Consider the following 17,361-nt stretch of genomic DNA (forward strand, 5'->3'; position numbering starts at 1 on the left):
TGGGGACAGCAGGACCGGTGCCGCCGTCCTTTCCTTACCTTCCCCCTCCCCTCAACCCCCTCAGGGGGTCTTCTCCCGTGGCCAGTCGCCGGCCCCCCGGCTCCTCGGCAGGACTCCGGGAGGAGTTCTTAGAGCCCCCTCCCCCGCCCCAGCCACGAGGGCGGCGGGGCCGGGGGGGACCCGGGGGGCCGGCCGCAGCCTCCGCCCAGAGGAAACTTTATAAAAACAAAATCCGGAGCCTCCCAACGTGACTATCCCGGGCGAAGTGGCCCTGGACGGGCAGAAGCCGCAGACTGAAGAGACCCAGGAAGAAGAAAACAGGAGGTAAGCGGGGCTGCCGCCTCCTCTGCCCCTGCAGCGCGGAAGAGACCCGGGTGGCCGCCTGGTTTAGCGACACTAGCACCGCTTCTTCCTCAGTAACGCGCCGGAGCCTTCCGCAGCTGCCACCTCAGTCTGAAGGAGGAAGGGAATCAACCCACTTTCTCATCGCCACGGCTCTTCTCTAAAGTGTGAGTGGCCCCGGGAAAGGGAATTGCGGGGTAGAAAGTGGGAGGATGCCGGTGCCTGGAGTTTTGCTGATGTTTTCCAGGAGTGTAGAGATGAATACACCTTTATTTCTAACAGGGAATAAGGTATTAGGTAGTCCTCTGTTTTGTAACCTTTTTAGTGCGAGTAATGCAAGTATATAGGTTTCTGTTAGAGGAGTGTGTCTTTCACCTTTCTGGTCAGTGATTGGCAAAGGGAGATTGAGGAAGCCACAGCATATGTGCACACAAAGGACATCTCTGTAATATACCTTTTCCTGGTACACCGGGTGTATTGCAGCGCTGTAGTTTTTGTTTCTGGGGAACTCACCAAGGGGTTCCCAAGTGGGAACCACTTATCCTGTGAACCCCCAAAAGTAAAATTTATTTTTTTGCAGTCTTGAGAGATTTCCACTTCAGTACCTATTGGCTTAGGAGTTTTTTACCTTCTCATTTTCCGGGTCCAATTCCTGTGTGTCAGGAGGACACTGTAACAGATTTCAGTTACTCAGGAAATCTGAGTTCTTATGAATTGCGTCTTATTCGGGACAGAGCATTTATTACATTAACCATTTTGTAAAAGTTGTTACTTTTTTCCCCATTCACCCAAATGTATTTTTTTTTTCTTTTTGAGTAACGTGTCTTAATTGACAGTGGTTTTTTACTTGGGAGAATGGCTTGAGGCTTTGCTTATTTGAGTTATCTTTACTTCTCTATCCATTTTCAAGAAACTTTTGATATTTCTCTCAAGAAGGACTTTCCTTCAATTACCTGTAAAATCTTTGTATTTTAGTTGTCTTCTCAGAGTGCCAAATTAGAGGTGCAGGAAAGTAACATTGCATATGTTTATACAGACCTTAAGGGTTAAACTTAGAGTGGAATTTTATGTAACAAGGCATAGGCAGTACTATACTGAGAATTATGGTTCATTCAGACAACTGGGTGGGCTCTCTTTGAAGCTATGGTTGAGAGATGCTTTATGGAGTGAATGTAAGCTTGGGGTTATCTGTCTGTCCTAAGTTCTCCATTCAGGATCTTGATTAAATTTATTTAAAACTTTCTCAAACTTAAGAATGTTTGATCCTGTACTTTTCTCTTTTAAGGTAATGAGTTCTGCAAGTTTATTAGCTTCTGTATTATGTAACAGTTCATTTATTTATCCCAAACCTGTCTCCTTAAAGTTTCAAGACACATCTGTAGTTTGTGTTTTGAGAAATGCTAGAACAAGTCCAAGTTGATCTTTCCCTGGTTTTAGAGATTTTGATTATTCCTTTTTACCATCGTCTTTCCCAACTCTTTTTGTCTGTCTTCGAATAATTTCTTCCATTTCTTTCACTACTTTGCCCTTTTCTGGTTCTTATCCTCTGTTCTGTTTTTCTTTAGATATAGTGTTCTTGTTATGCTTTTGTAAGGAACCTTAAATTCTATCTATTTTAAATGGGTACTGTCATGAAAATACTGAATAGTGGGTGCAAAGTTAGAACCAGAACAAAAGTGTCAGGGTCTGTTATCTTATTCTGTGACCTTGAGGAAGTCATGTATTCCATTTTTCACAAAAATACAATGAAGAGAAATTTAGTTTTGCATAGGCTGTTTTTTGGGAAGGCAGGGAGGACAAATTAACAAACTATAGTTTGAATGTAGATTGTGTTCAATCAAAGTTGCTTACTAGCTTTGAAACCTACTTTTATTGCTTTGACTATAGATTGTTTAAAATTTATGGTAATATTTGATTACATGTTTGGGTAGATACGACAAAGTATTTGGGGTCTCTGTCTTTGAGATGCTTTTACTTATGGGTGGTGGAGACAAACGCAAATTGCACAAAACTGTAGGAAAGGAGGAATGGAACAATATTTATCTAAGACTATTGTGTGCCAGATACTGTGTTTGGTACCTTATAGATGTGAACATATTTGTACGTTTTTCATTTGGGAAACGTTAGTTTTAGACTATATAGAATTAGTTTTAGTATCTGAGCCAATCTAGGAAGGTCTCTTTTAGGAAGAAAAGAGCAGGTGGAGACAACATATTTAAGACTTTTGTAATTGGAAGGTGTGAGGGACAGATATAATTAAGAAGTTAACTTGATGAGAATATAAAAGGATGTTGTTGAGTAGGGTTAGGATCAATTTATTTGTGTTTGTGTAGATACATGTACATACATTGCCCAAAGAAGCAATTGAGAACAGTGTTCCTCAGAGGGTATTTTCAAATGATTGGGGAGTAATTACATTTCAGGTCAAAAGGCATTATGCCTGGATTAGGATTTTGGTTTTTATGGAACCAACATTTTTACACCATGGTTATCAAGGGGCTATACAGAAGAAGGAGGGGAAAAGAAGATGCTTCCAATATTTTAATATGGTGCTAGTAGTTTCTTATAAAAAAAGAACGTGGAAGGGCCGGCCTCGTGGCTCACTCGGGATTGTGTGGTGCTGGTAGTGCCGAGGCCGCGGGTTCGGATTCTGTATGGGGATGGTCGGTGCACTCACTGACTGAGCGTGGTGCAGACAACACCGTGCCAAGGCTTATGATCCCCTTACCAGTCAAAAAAAAGAACTTGGAAATAGGGAAGTAGACTTTGTTATGGACATTAAATTTTAGGGTAACAGTTGGATACTGATGTAGTGTCAGAACAGAAAAATTGTTTAATGAGTGATATGCTGAAAATGTAGAGTTGGACAGCAAAGTCCAGGGTTTGATCCCTGTACCAGTCAGCAAAGAAAAAGAAAAAAAAAAGAAGAAGGAAATATAGAGATATAGAGTTGGGGGTCACTTTCTTTTTTTTTTTCTTTCCTTTTTGTCTTTTTTACTGACCGGTAACGGGATCGCAACCCTCAGTGTTGCGCCCGCACCGTGCTCAGCCAGTGAGCGGGAACCGAACCCTCCGCGGGAGCGCCACCGCGCACCCAAGCGGCACACTCTCCAGTGCGCCACCGAGCCGGCCCTAGGGGGGGTCACTTTCAAAGTATCTAGGTCTTCTAGAGTGCTGATGGAGAGTGAAGAGCTGAAAAATGCATATTTTTACCTGGTGGGAATTTAGGAGGTGGGGAGAATCTCTGTTAAGGTAAGCAAAGATGAGAACAGAGAATGGATGAGGCTCTCCCTAAAACAGATCTTTTAAAAGTGGCTAAGAGTTGAAGTTCAAAAGGCAGGAGCAGTCTTTAAACATGGTCACCAGTTTAGTCCCAGGGCATATAATTCTGTATTTTTGAAACAGCTACAGTTTTTTAAAATAGAGTACATAGGTCCCTTGAGATTAAGTTCAGGAGAATGTGTAGGATTTCATTGTTAACGAGTTTATAAATAAAAAAGACAGATTTATTTCCCCAAATTCTTGTTTTTAAACTTTGCCTTGCATTATTATTATGCTATTTGGTCTTAATATGACAAAGTTGTGCTAAAAATAGCTGACAGAGAAGGCAGCTTCCCTTGCTCACAGTTGGTGTGTCTTTGTGTCCCTACAATGGAGGGGATATCCCTGTGTTGGTACAGCAGTGCTGAAAATGCTTTTTTTTAAAAAAACCTTTTTATTAAAAAACAAACAGAAAACAACTTGGCACTTAAAAATTTCAGACATCTTGTGGCTTACATTTAGTGTTGACTTTAACAAGGATTAAGGATTGTGAGGTAGGGGATATATATGTATTCACACTTGTTTTTTTTCCTTAGTTGGAAGTTAGCACCTTCTTAGTAGCATCTTTGACTTCTTAAGAGTGATTATTTAAATGGCAGAACCCTCTGGGGAAGAGATATCTAGACTGGTAGATAGATCTAAGGTAATTCTAGGGTGAGGTAAGTTTAGGGATTGGAATATATGCCACATGAGGGGCTTCACTCTTTACTTTTCACAACATTTTTTATTCAGATGAAGCCACGTTTAGATGAATTTAAAAGGCCGCCTTTTATGGTTAGCATGTTTTACTAGTAAAGACAATGGGAAAGGTGGGACTCTGTGGAAGTAGGGAGTGGTAACCTCATGTGCTTTACTTTGGCAGCTTTGTGACTGATGTGGGATGATTAGAGAGCCCTGAGGGTGTATGTTTGTGTGTGTGTGTGTGTGTATTTTAGCACCAGGTGACCCCAAAGTCCATGCCTAGGCTAGCAGCAGACCATTTCATTGTACTTGAAGATGATTCTTGGAGAACTCTTGTGGTACCTCTGACATCTCATTGTGTAGGTTGGCAAATATTTTTTGTAAAGATCCAGTTAGTAAATATTTTAGGTTTTGTGGGTGTCTGTTGCAACTTTCAATTCTGCGCTTGTAGTGTAAAAGCAGCCATAGACAATACGGAAGCGAATGCGTGTGACTGTGCTCCAATAAAATCTCATACATAAAAACAAGAAGTAGGGTGGATTTGGCCCATAAGCCATAGGTTATGGACCTCTGGTTTAGACAGGTCACACGTCTACCAACATACAGTGTAAACTTTGTTAGACTACAAAACCGGGACTATTTTAGATGGTCTCTGTTTTATAGATGAGATGCATTTCTCTGGGTTGTCTTAAAATGTTTCTGCAAAAAGCATAGAGTCCATTGTTGAAAATACTTTTTGCCTTTGTCGTGATGAAAACTAAAGGATTGAGGAGTAGGAGTGATGCCTTCTATAAAGGGATGCAGGTAAAAAGTAGGGACTATCTGCATTTCTTGATAAAAGGTAATTGGCATATAGTAATATACAGGCTTTGTATCATGGCCAAAAGTATCTGTGAAGAAGCTATGGGTATGCTTGTGAAAGGTTCTGAAAATAAATTGTAAAGCATTTACTTTGAATGTAAAATTAGAAGTGTTTGGTTTGAATAATAATAGTCAAATTATAAGAACATTAAGGTTTACTACTTCAAACTTTCAAAGTCAATCTCTTGAACTGCTCTGCTGACAGTTTGGCAGATTGAAACTGACCTCAGACTTCTGGTTTCCAGAACCCTGACACAATAAATTTCTGTGTTTTAAGCCACAATGTTTGTGGTAATTTGTTACAGCAGCTACAGGAAACTAATATACTGGGAGAGTACTGTTCACTCCTTCTCTGCAGGGCACAAGCGGACATTATGGGGCACACCCCATTCTGGATTCAATTTGGTCATCTGAGCCCCAGATTAGCAGTGTTTATACCTTAAGTCTCACATGGACTTTCATGGAAAAAAATTGATTTTAACTCTTCCTGTGTAGGGATTGAAAAGCAACCAATCACATTTGAAGTGGGGCTGGGGTGGATGAATGGATAAAACGATGGCAGGCCTTCCCCTTTATTGTCCTACAGTTTTTTCTGTTCATGTAGGCACCTGCCTCCAAGTTCTTCTTTATCTCCAGTAAAAACAAAACAAATCAAAAAACAAAACAAAACAAAACAACTCCACACAATCCCAAAAGTGCTTCCGATGCATTTCAATGATACTTGGGATGAATGTTACCCTTCACTTCCCAGAAAAGCATTAGAGTTTGCTCAGATCCAGGCATATTACATGAACCATCTAGACATACTGAACTGCCCTCTCTAGAGCCTGGTGCATAGTAGTAGTTCGTAGTAGACACTCAATAAATGATAATTCCCTCTCACCTTGATTATTTGTATCTTGATTATTCCCTTACTTTTCTATGGCATTTTACATTCAAATGTTATATCATATTATTGCAGAACAATTTAATGTTATTATTTATAATAAAAATAGAAATAATCTTCAAAAAAGAAAAAAGTCGATCTCTTGCAGTGACTAATTCAGTTTGTAAATTATTGGCTCCACAGCTTTTGTTAATTTCAAGTATCATATGTTAGCAAATCACTTAAGTTATTTAAATGAGTACAGTACTTTAAAAAGCTTTGCTATATTCTTAAGGGTGAATCTATCACAAATGTGTTTAGAAAGGATAATTCGCTTTACGGAATTTTACGTTACAGCTAATATCAAAACATTTGTTTGATATGTCAACAGATATCTGCATTTAATGATAGTATATCTACCCTAGTCTCATAAATCTTTTTAATCTCAGGATTCTCCTGTTTATGGCAGGGGAGGAGACTACTCTTGTAATAGTGATAACTTTTTAGTTAGTTTAAGTCTGCTTTTTTTTTTTTTTTTTTCCTTTTTTTGTCTTTTTTCGTGACCGGCAATGGATCGCAACCCTCGGTGTTGCGCCCGCACCTCGCTCAGCCAGTGAGCGGCTGGTCTGTATGTGGGATCCGAACCCTTGGCGGGAGCGCCGCCGCGCTCCCAAGCGGCGCACTGTAGCAGTGCGCCACCGGGCCGGCCCAGTTTAAGTCTGCTTTTACTTATATACTCTTTCTACATATATATTTGGTACTTCAATTTCTTTTCTTCCCTTTAAAAACAGTATATAATCTGACAATTTTAGTATACCTTTTAGAAGGTCACTGCAAACTTGCTTTCCTATTCATTTAGTGAAGATTGTTTCCTTGTTCTTTAAAAATTTTTCTTTTAAAGTTTTGCCTCTTCAAGTAATTTTAGCATTGTCTCAAGCCTAAGGATGGATGACAATTTAAAAGACACAAAGTGTTCATCTCATATCTGCAAATAGTACAAATAGAAATATTCTGTTTTGGTGACACTTCCAGTGGACTAGGGAAAAAGGGCGGTGTATTACGTTTTTAGTGTAGCTGAATTGTCATTACAAACAGATGAGTAGAATTGCTTTCAAATAATGAACTCTTGCTGTGAAATCTATTTTGAGACTCTATTAAGTATAAAACCAGTTTGTCTTATGCCTTAATGTACTTTTAGATTTTTGCTACTTTCTGATACCTTGTTAATACTTTCTCATGATACCTTCCACAGGATGATTAAATGGAGTGTATTTTCTAAATGTATATGACATTTCCTGAATGCTATGAAATATATATTTTCTGGTGATTATATTTTTACATAAAAGTATATTTTAAATTTCCTACTATTTTATCTTCAGAATTGTTAAATATTCGAGGGAACAAATCTGCAGTTTTCAATGAGCACCTGACCAAAATGTTGGAATAACACTAATGTATATAACAAAATTTTATTAAAATGTTTCTTTTAAATTTTTGAGTAACACTTGATTTCTCTAAAACAGTAAGCTAATAACAAGAAAATATGAGGGTCAATATTTGTGCTGTATTCTCCTGCCATGCAGGTAGTTGAAAAAGAAAAATAAACAAAAATGGACAAGAGATCTTATTGCCTGAGTATCTTATTTTTTGTTCTTTCTCCCATCAGACCTAAGGGACAGCTACTGGATCAGTCAGATATTGTGCAGCTTCTGTTGCTATGCTGTGATGCCTCTACCCGTTTTTTCCAGCTGAAAGATAGCTACTGGAAATCTGGCTTTAGGAAGGAGGTGGCATGTTTCCTGTGTGTTTGTGTATGTGTACATGTGCCTAGTGTATTGTGCTAGATGCTCCTTTCTGCATGACTGCTTTGGAATTTAGGAAATATTAAAAGATAGTACAAAATATTTTTAATATCACTTAGCCTTTTTTCTGAGAGGATCACCATTATATATGATAACGTGTTTTCTTTTGGCTTTTTCACCCCACAACATCTTGAATGAACCTGTTATCATATAATGTTAGCACTAAATGTGAAGTCTCAAGGTAAATTCCTTGTTTGTTTTGGAAGAATATATATACTTTATCAGCCTTTTAGGATGGCATATTTTTTAGGGTAGTGTCAGGTAATTTACCTTAGCATGTCATTCTGTAAGTGTGAGGAGTTGCTTCACTAAAAATGAGTAATTTATGACTACCTAATGGTTGAAAACATGCATATCTGGAGCCAGCAACAAACTGCTAGTTCACTCCTCATGTACCTAATAAAATACATTCATGACGTGGAGGCAGAAGACTTAGTTAGACAGTACATTTCTTAGCTAGGGGCCTCAGACAAGCTACTTATCCTTCTAATATTGTTTTTGTCACCTGTTGATGGGGGACATCACAGGGTTGTTAGGATTAAATGAGATAATAGAAAACATATGCAGAGCTTTTAGTCTAGTTCCGGGCATATAGTATCTGACTCATCAGTGTTAATTTATTAAAGGTCTTTTAAAATTTGGTGGAGATAGGCTAAAGTTAGGCTTTATATTGCCTAATATTTAAATTCAGCACTTGAGTTAGATAAATAAAACTGAAGTAACTCCGTAGTCTTTTCAAAAGCATCTGAAATTCTGGTGTATGATTCATTAACATTTTGTTAAAAAAAAAATCTTAAAAACCAGGGAAATGACCGAGCTGTTGTGCTTATTATTTATAGAAAAGAAAGGTTCAATTGAACATAACTGGAGTTTGGAATTCATTTCCAAAGACCTCCGTAATGCATAGATCTGAATGGAGTCTTTTTTGAATAATTAGTGATTATCTCTAATAGTGGTTTAAATTGTCCATCTAGAAGTAATCAGGGTGTAATTCAGTTGTCAACTCTTTTAACTGTTTATCTCTTTAACGCTTGGAAATAAAAAGCTTTAAAAAAATCACAAAGTTGAGCATAAGTTTTATCTATCATTTACATCTCAAATTAAGATTGAATTTTATTTAGATGTTTCTATTTTAACTACTTAATTTTAGTTTTCTCCTTTTCCTAAAATGATTAGAATGTGTGGGTTTTTTTTAATATTCCTTTTTTTGTGCTTAGTATTTATTAAATACAAGATCAGAAATATTTCAGAGATAATTTTTCAAGCTTGGCATAATAAGTATTTTATTGGCCAGTGCAAGAAATAAATGCTTCTTAATCATTTTTTGTATTTGGAAAGCATTTCTATTTTGAGGACAGTTTGAATATGCTTTCATTGTCTGTTTATTTAATAGAATTGTGTATTTAAGTTAAGTATATGAAAAAAATCCAAAGGCAGGAAGAAAGAAAAGATTGAGATATATTTCTTAGCACTGATTATCTTAGGAGCTCTTATCCTTATTCTCTAACTTTCTGGTTGGTACAGGGATCGAACCCTGGACCTTGGTGTTATCAGCACCACACTGTAACCAACTGAGCTAACTTGAAGACAAGTTTGCTTTAGATTTTGGTGTCAATGCAGAAATTAGATTGCTTTATTTGCTAGTGGATCTCCAGTCAGGTGTTTAATTTAATGAATGTTTTAGTTTTAAAAAATTTAGTATTTTAAGTATTTTTCTTTGTAGCAATTACAGCTATACTTCTTGGTATCTTTCCATTTCAGAGATTTTCAAAAATTACTATAATTGACTAGGTTACTGGATAGATGGGGAGAAGAGCAAATTCTCTCTTGTTTGTTTGATTTCTTCCTGCTTCTTTATTATGCATATAATACCAGAAGTTTATATATATAAATAAATAAATATTTGGCTCATTAGTTTTCTTTTGTATGATCGGTGGTTTCTTAATTGATTACTGTGTGAATTTGATAATATAAGCTTTAGAATGTTTATCTAATAAATGGGGAATCTTTTTCTATTCAGTATTACACAGTAGAATTTTTATTAGAGAAATATTAAAATTTTAACTTACTAGATTTATAAATTTGGAGCAGGAAGCAGAATTTTAAATTTTTTTATAAAGGCCATCTAACAGGAGAAGAGAGATGGGATGTATATAGACAGGGAAAGACACATAGAACAAAGGACGGGGTGGGGGGGGGGGAAGAATATTCAGATTCCAGGGAGAATGGCTCCGGAAGTTTTGAGGTCAGTCTTAGTCAGAGGTCACACCCTGTTATTTCTGTGGGTTGTGGACAGGGGGTGTTGCCACTTGTTATCTGCCACTCTTTGAAATGATGATTACATGACTGATTCTTGTTCATAGCTTTTCAACATCTGGATTCTTTAAACCACTGAAGTTTTAATCTATATGGGATAGTCAATGTATTTTAAGGTGGAAAATTTCTATCATGCCTGCTAGAAGGGTCTGCCAAAGGGTTTTTGACTTATAGTGAAGTTTGTTTTGGTATCTTTTTTTCCTTGTTGTTCACACTTTTCTAGCTTTGCTTAAGAGGGATGCTTGTGATTTTATATGTGACATAGTAGCTGAGAGGCAAGCTTTGGAGTTGATAGACCCAGGTTCCAGCCCTGCCGCTTTGTGATCTTGGGCACGTTATTTATTCTGTGGATGATTCCTGTAAAACTAGGATGATAATAATAGCACCTACCTCCCTCATAGAATAATTAAATGGATTGAGTGAGATAATGTATGTAAGCCTTTAGTATGGTGTCTGTTTCAGTGCTCACTGTTTGCTGCTGCAGTAATAATAAAGAAATATTACAGTATTAAGTTGTTATTTCTGTGAAGTTGCTGGTGTTTTCATTGCTGATGGCATTTGTTATCTTTGCTCCTGAATGTTTTTGCTATTTTGAATACTGTCTTTATTCAGCAGCAGATAATTTACTGAGTACCTACTATGCCAGGCATTGATCTAAGTTAACAAAACATAAAAATACCTGCTCTCTGAAATTTATTTTCTGGTTGGGGGAGAAAAAAGACACAAAGTGAAGCAAAATAGATGATCTATCACTCTTCTTATGAAATTTGGTAGTTGGACTTCATATTTCTAAGCTTCCATTAACCAATCCTACCAGTCTTCACCTTCAAATCTTTTTTGTTTATTCCTTTGCTTTGCTTGAGAGTGTTGGCTGGTAGGAGCACCCTAAAAACATAGAATGGCCTCAGTGTCTCTGGCTACAGCTCAATCCTAATTTTAAGGCAGCTTTATAGTCATCATTTCCTTGAATTGTTACTTAAATTGGGTGTCTCAGTACCTCTTTTCAGTCCCCCAAACTTCTGTTTCACATTGTTCACAGAAATGTTGCTCCTCTCCAGCTTCTCACCTTTTGCTCATCCATGTCATTTTCTTCAGAGAGGGGTACTAGAAACCTCTTTAAAAAGTATTCTGGGGGCCGGCCCGGTGGCGCACTGCTACAGTGCGCCGTTTGGGAGTGCGGCGGCGCTCCCGCCGAGGGTTTGGATCCCACATACAGACCGGCTGCTCACTGGCTGAGCGAGGTGCGGGCGCAACACCGAGGGTTGCGATCCCGTTGCCGGTCCTGGTCCGGTACGGGCACGACACTAAGGGTTGTGATCCGTTGCCGGTCACGAAAAAAGACAAAAAGGAAAAAAAATGTATTCTGACTATTGTATACTTTTCCTTCTCCTATTTTGTATTTCCCTCCTTCTACGTATTGTTAACTGAGATATTTAACTTGCTTATTCTCTTTAAAAAATGTGTGTTTTCCTTGTCTCTTTAATTAAATTGTGAACCTTTTTAGGTCAGGGATTGCTTTTCTATTCTGAGCCTGTGCTTCCTCACTTGAAAAAAAAGATAATACCTACCTCCCAGGTATGTGGTGAGATTATTGAAGAGATAATGCAAGAAAAAGGTCTTGCAGCCAAATCCTTAATAAATGGTAGTTGCCTTTTCTTTGAACCACTCTAGTTCATGAAATTGGTGCTTTGCATTCAGTCAGTGCTTAAAAAGTTCTTGCTAATTTATCTTGAACTGAGTTTGGGAGCTTTTTAATTTAACTTCTGCTTTTGTGGATAGGTTTAGTTTTTACTTCCAGAAAAGATTCAAACTATTGCTGTTCAAGTATCAGATGATTAAATACTGGGACATTAGTGAAAGATGGCATAACAGTGATTAGGAGCAGGAACTGGAGCCACCATTGTGTGGGTTCAAATATAGGCTACCACACCTACTGGTTGTGTGATCTTTGGCAAAGTATTTAACCTCTTTCTGCCTCAGTTTTTTTATCTGTGAGATGGGGAAAATAATACCTACCTACCTCGTGGATACTTTATTGTTAGGATTAAATGGGATTATAGAAGAGACGCACAGAACAATGCCTGGCACATAACATATAATCTATAAGAGTACCCCCCGGGGGCATTTGTCAATATTTGGAGATGTTTCTGATAGAACTGCGGGGAGGGGGGAGAGGGGCCATATCTAGTGGATAGAGGCAGATATAAACAATGTATACATAGCACCTACAACAAAGAATTACCTGGTCCAAAATGCCAGTAGTGCCAAGGTTGGGAAACCCTGCTCTGTAATTAAGCTCTCTGTTTCTCATTTTGATATTTTCTTTGTATAAAGTACTTTGCCAATTAGATTCTGCATAAAATACTGATTATTGGTAAAGATAAGTTACAGGATAGGCCTCATTTAACTTTCATTTTTAAGGACAGACACAAAGGAAAATTAATAGATCTCATAATTTATTTTTTTTCTTAAGGTTACAGGGCACGTCACAAGTAATCTGAAAGTGCTTACACTTTTTCAAAAACTAGGAAAGACTTCCAGGTGGATTTCACTAATTTAATTTTTTACAATGGTAAATTATTCATGTAAAAGTACGTGTAAAAGTATATCAAGAATAGAGTTTGTGATATATGAATCAGCATTATGTGTATTCATTGAGTCAAATGTACGATAAAGGCAAGAGCTGGTATCAAGATAAATCGTACAGGCTATCGGGGGAGACCTTTGATCATGTCCTATCGTTTCCTCTTTCCTTATGTTTTATTACTCACCATGTGGAGGGCTCTTTAACTTAGGAACATGTTTTTCTGTCCATCTCTTCTTTTTTCTTTTTTTACTCACTGTTTAAAATTGAACTGTTGCCATCTCCTATCCATTTCAGGAGCTTGATTGATTTCCTCACTTTTGTCCTTTGCTGGGAGCCTTTCTAATCCAGATCCAATCTACAAGTCAAACTTCCTTCTACTATCCCCTTATTTCTGGTAGAGAATTAAGCCCTGATGTCCAAAGACTGGAATTAGAATGTACTTTTTTTTCTATGTGTGTATACTATCTGTGGGAGAATTGAGAAAATAGTCACACCATTTTTTATATTTTGTGGTTCAGGTGACTTCTTTCACTTGTATCCAAACAGTGGATTTGTATCCACATGTGTACAGCTTGTACATACTTTAAAGTATATTTGTGTATGTGTGTACATGTATATACTTTCATGTATACTTATCTCTGCACCTTACTATTTCCTCTGCCTGAAATATTCTTTTCCTTTCACCTGGGAAACATTCATCTTTTAAGGCCCCACTTAAATACGGTCTCCTCTAGGAAGTATGTCCTGATTAATATAGGCATAGTAATTTATTTATTTATTTATTTTCCTTTTTGTCTTTTTTACTGACCGGTAACGGGATCGCAACCCTCGGTGTCGCGCCCGCACCGGGGACCGGCAACGGGATCGCAACCCTCAGTGTTGTGCCTGCACCGCGCTCAGCCAGTGAGCGGGAACCGGTCTCCGCATGGGATCCGAACCCTCGGCAGGAGCGCCGCTGCGCTCCCAAGTGGCGCACTGTCCAGTGCGCCACCAGGCCGGCCTGAGTTAGTTATTTTTTTTCCCCTGGTTACTACCCACATTATCTTTGGCTTTTATAGCACTTAACACCATTACATGTATTTTTCTCTTTTACTGGTCTGTCAGTTCTATGAGGACAAAGGTCTTGTCTTACTCGTCTTTTCAGTTAATACCTCCTCTCCTGAGTGCCTAACATTCCTGTCACATAGTAGACATACAGTATGTTAACAAATGAATGAATTAGAAGCCAATTCCAATAGCTGGTAGAATTTTCATGTGAACTTTTTTTTTGTTTGCATTTCTAGAGAGCATATCTTAGAAGTAAAACAGCCTAGATATTTTGGTACATCTGATGTTTTAATTGACCTTCCTTTTCTTGACTCAGTAATGAGACTTTTGATCCAACAAATACTTCCTGAAAGATATTTTTGGCTGATTTCTTTTTCACCTATGGGCCCATTCTGGTGTTGAGTTTGTTAGAAAGATGAACGTGAATTATCATTCTTATGTCATGGAGGAACCATCATTAAATAAAGTGTTGAATAAGGCCTCTGATCCCCTCTGTACATTTGGGCCCAAATAGAGTATATATACTGCCAAATATGGGTACTGATTGAGACTGTTAAAGAATGGGAAAGAGCAGTTGGAGGTGCAGAAGTTGCCTACTAAGTCTCTTTTTCTTTTGATGATTGATTTTTACCTCAGAGATGCCCCCAGTTATTAATAAGTTAGCTAGAAGGGAGAGGGGTGTGAGTCTAGAAGACAAGAATATAGATTTGATAATTTGATCATTAATAATCTGATAATTAATGTCATGATCATTATCATTTATTGAATGTTTCCTGTGTTATCAGTCACTATGCTGAGGATTTTTACATGTGTTATTTATTTCTCACAACTGTCCCTATGAAATAGGTACTAATAAATAACCTCATTTTGTGGCAGAGGAAACAGATTCAGAGAATTTTCCAAGAATACATAGCTAGGAATTTGAACTCACAGAAATGGGATTCATATCCAGATCCATCTGACTCCATGTTGTATGCTTTTAATCACTATGCATGCCGTCTCAAGTTTCAATGGCAGAGTTTTGTATTGAAAATGGGAAATTGTACTGCAATAAAAAAATATTTCCAGAACATCTTACACACATGTGCACTCAGAAACAATACAAGTATATAGTGATACTCTCTCACATTATACTGACAAGAGAGCAATATTATACACATTTTAAAAAAATTTCAGTGTGTCTTAGAGATCTTTCAATATTAGCACATTAAGAACTTTCTCATTTTTTTCCACAATAGTATTGTTTATTCCACTGTGATGGATGTGCCATTGATTTTGAAACTAGTCTCCTATTGACATTTAGGTTGTTTCCAGTTCTGCTATTACAGACAGTACTGCAATGAGTAAGTTTGCACATATATCATTTCATATGTATGCCAATATTTCTGTAGGATAATTTCCCAAAAGTGAAATTCCTGGTTGAAAAGATATATTCACTTGAAATTTGATTACCAGTACTTTTAAGCATAGAAAAAGAGATAAAGGAATATAAATGAGCAAAGAAAACCTATAGATCTTGTTTTTTTACTTTGTTTATAAATGAAGAATGGAGGGTTAAAAAATTTAAGTACTTGCCCATGGTCATGCAGCCAACAGTGTGTGTTGAGGAGAGAGAGGGTAGTGGTGGTCAGGATGCTAATCTATGTGTTACTGATTTTGAATAAGCTCCCATTCTTTCTGTTACATCCATATAGCACTTGATGTATAAAGGGAGAGAAGTCATGACAACTTCTTTTTGGAGAAAAATAATGGAATCCTAGACTTTATTTCTGGATTAGCACTTTAAGAAACTTTGCATTGTGAAGCTTCTAAGTGTGCTTTTTAATTTTCAAAAGAACCATTTCTTTTTTTTTTTTTTTTTTTTGTTTTTTTCCGTGTCCGGCAACGGATCGCAACCCTCAGTGTTGCCCCCGTACCGGACCAGGGACCGGCAACGGGATTGCAAACCTCGGCGTTGCTCCCGCGCCTCGCTCAGCCAGTGAGCGGGAGCCGGTCCGTATGTGGGATCCGAACCCTCGGGCGGGAGCGCCACCGCGCTTCCCAAGCGGCGCACTACCCAGTGCGCCACCGGGCCGGCCCCAAAAGAACCATTTCTGATAATAAAAAGTGTTATGAAGTGAAAGTAAATAAAACACTGTAGGATAGATTTAATAAAGCACATAGAGGTCCCAATATACGTAGGTATTTAGTACATATCAAAGGCAGCATTAAGTATTGGTGGGGGAAAAGACCGATGATTTGGTAATTTATGTTGCAACAGCTTTCTAACTATTTGGGAAAACAAACTGTTTCTTGCTTTACTCTTCACATAAAACATAATTTAAAAATATAACAAAAGATAATATAGGAGGACTTTGTAAGGTAAATCTTTTTGTTAAAAAGACTGAACTCATTGAGTACAATCATGAAAGGTTTGGTTTTTACCCCCCAATCATTGTCTTTTGAAATTTTCCCTAATGTCCTTCACATCATCTTGGGTTAATCTCATACTTTCCCAAATAATGTCTTTTTGGTTTTGGAAAGTCTAATTGTGCCCTTGCTCCCATATTAGGCTTGACCACCTATAGTACACTTTTTCACACCTACCTCCCCTCCACCCCCACTCCCATTTTTTTACTTGCTGTGAAAATGAGAAAGGGTAAAAAATGTTATCTTTCACAAACATGAAAAAGTTTGATAATACCCGGGTTTTTGAATGCGGGGGTTACTGTCATACTGTTGTTGAGAGTATAAATTTATGCAGTCTTTTTTGGAGAGCAATTTGTCAATATCAAAATAAAGTGCTTTTTGAATCAGCAGTAATACTTTCAGGAATTTAGTACTACAGATACACTCATGCAACTTTCCTTGAAAGGTTTATCCTTTAGGGATGAAAGTTCTCTGTTAGTAATTTAGCAATAAAGCTATATCCTCTTTATAACTTAGTGTTTATTGACAAGAGAGCCAAAAAACTTATTATTCTAATGCTTCTACCAAAATGGTGAGATATGTTATAATTTAACTACTAGATGTTTAGGTTGTTCCCAGTTTTTTGGTAAGCTTAAAAAATGCTGCAGTTAATTATCTTTACGTATATGCTGCCCATCATGATTGTTGAGAATGTTTCTTTAAAAAAATTTTTTTTATTGACACATAATAATTGTACATATTTATGAGATGCTGTGTGATATTTTGGTACATGTATATAATGTGTATGATCAAATCAGGTTAATTAACATCCATTACCTCTAAGGTTTATCATTTCTTTCTTTCTTTTTTTTTTTTTTGTCTTTTTCGTGACCGGTAAGGGGATTGCAACCCTTGGCGTGGTGTCGCCCACACCGCGCTCAGCCAGTGAGTGCACCGGCCATTCCTATATAGGATCCGAACCCGCGGCGGTAGCGTCGCTGCGCTCCCAGCGCCGCACTCTCCCTAGTGTGCCACGGGCTTGGCCCTAAGGTTTATCATTTCTTTACGTTGGGATCATTCAAAATCCTCAC

The 17,361-nt window shown here is 37.7% G+C and overlaps 1 protein-coding gene and 1 pseudogene across 1 annotated transcript in view; one reads left to right on the forward strand and one right to left on the reverse strand.

Moving 5' to 3' along the window:
* LOC103590377 overlaps positions 1–17,361 on the reverse strand; it is a 96,615-nt pseudogene that overhangs the window by 64,049 nt on the left and 15,205 nt on the right.
* The window catches only part of FBXW7 (F-box and WD repeat domain containing 7, E3 ubiquitin protein ligase), a 211,284-nt gene continuing 194,246 nt past the window's right edge, over positions 324–17,361 (forward strand). The window contains exon 1 of the mRNA XM_008572596.1: positions 324–509. The gene's annotated coding sequence lies outside the window, so the exon portion shown is untranslated. The remainder of the gene's footprint in view (positions 510–17,361) is intronic.

Source organism: Galeopterus variegatus, unplaced genomic scaffold, assembly GCF_000696425.1.
Source record: "Galeopterus variegatus unplaced genomic scaffold, G_variegatus-3.0.2 Scaffold808, whole genome shotgun sequence".
NCBI lineage: Eukaryota > Metazoa > Chordata > Mammalia > Dermoptera > Cynocephalidae > Galeopterus > Galeopterus variegatus.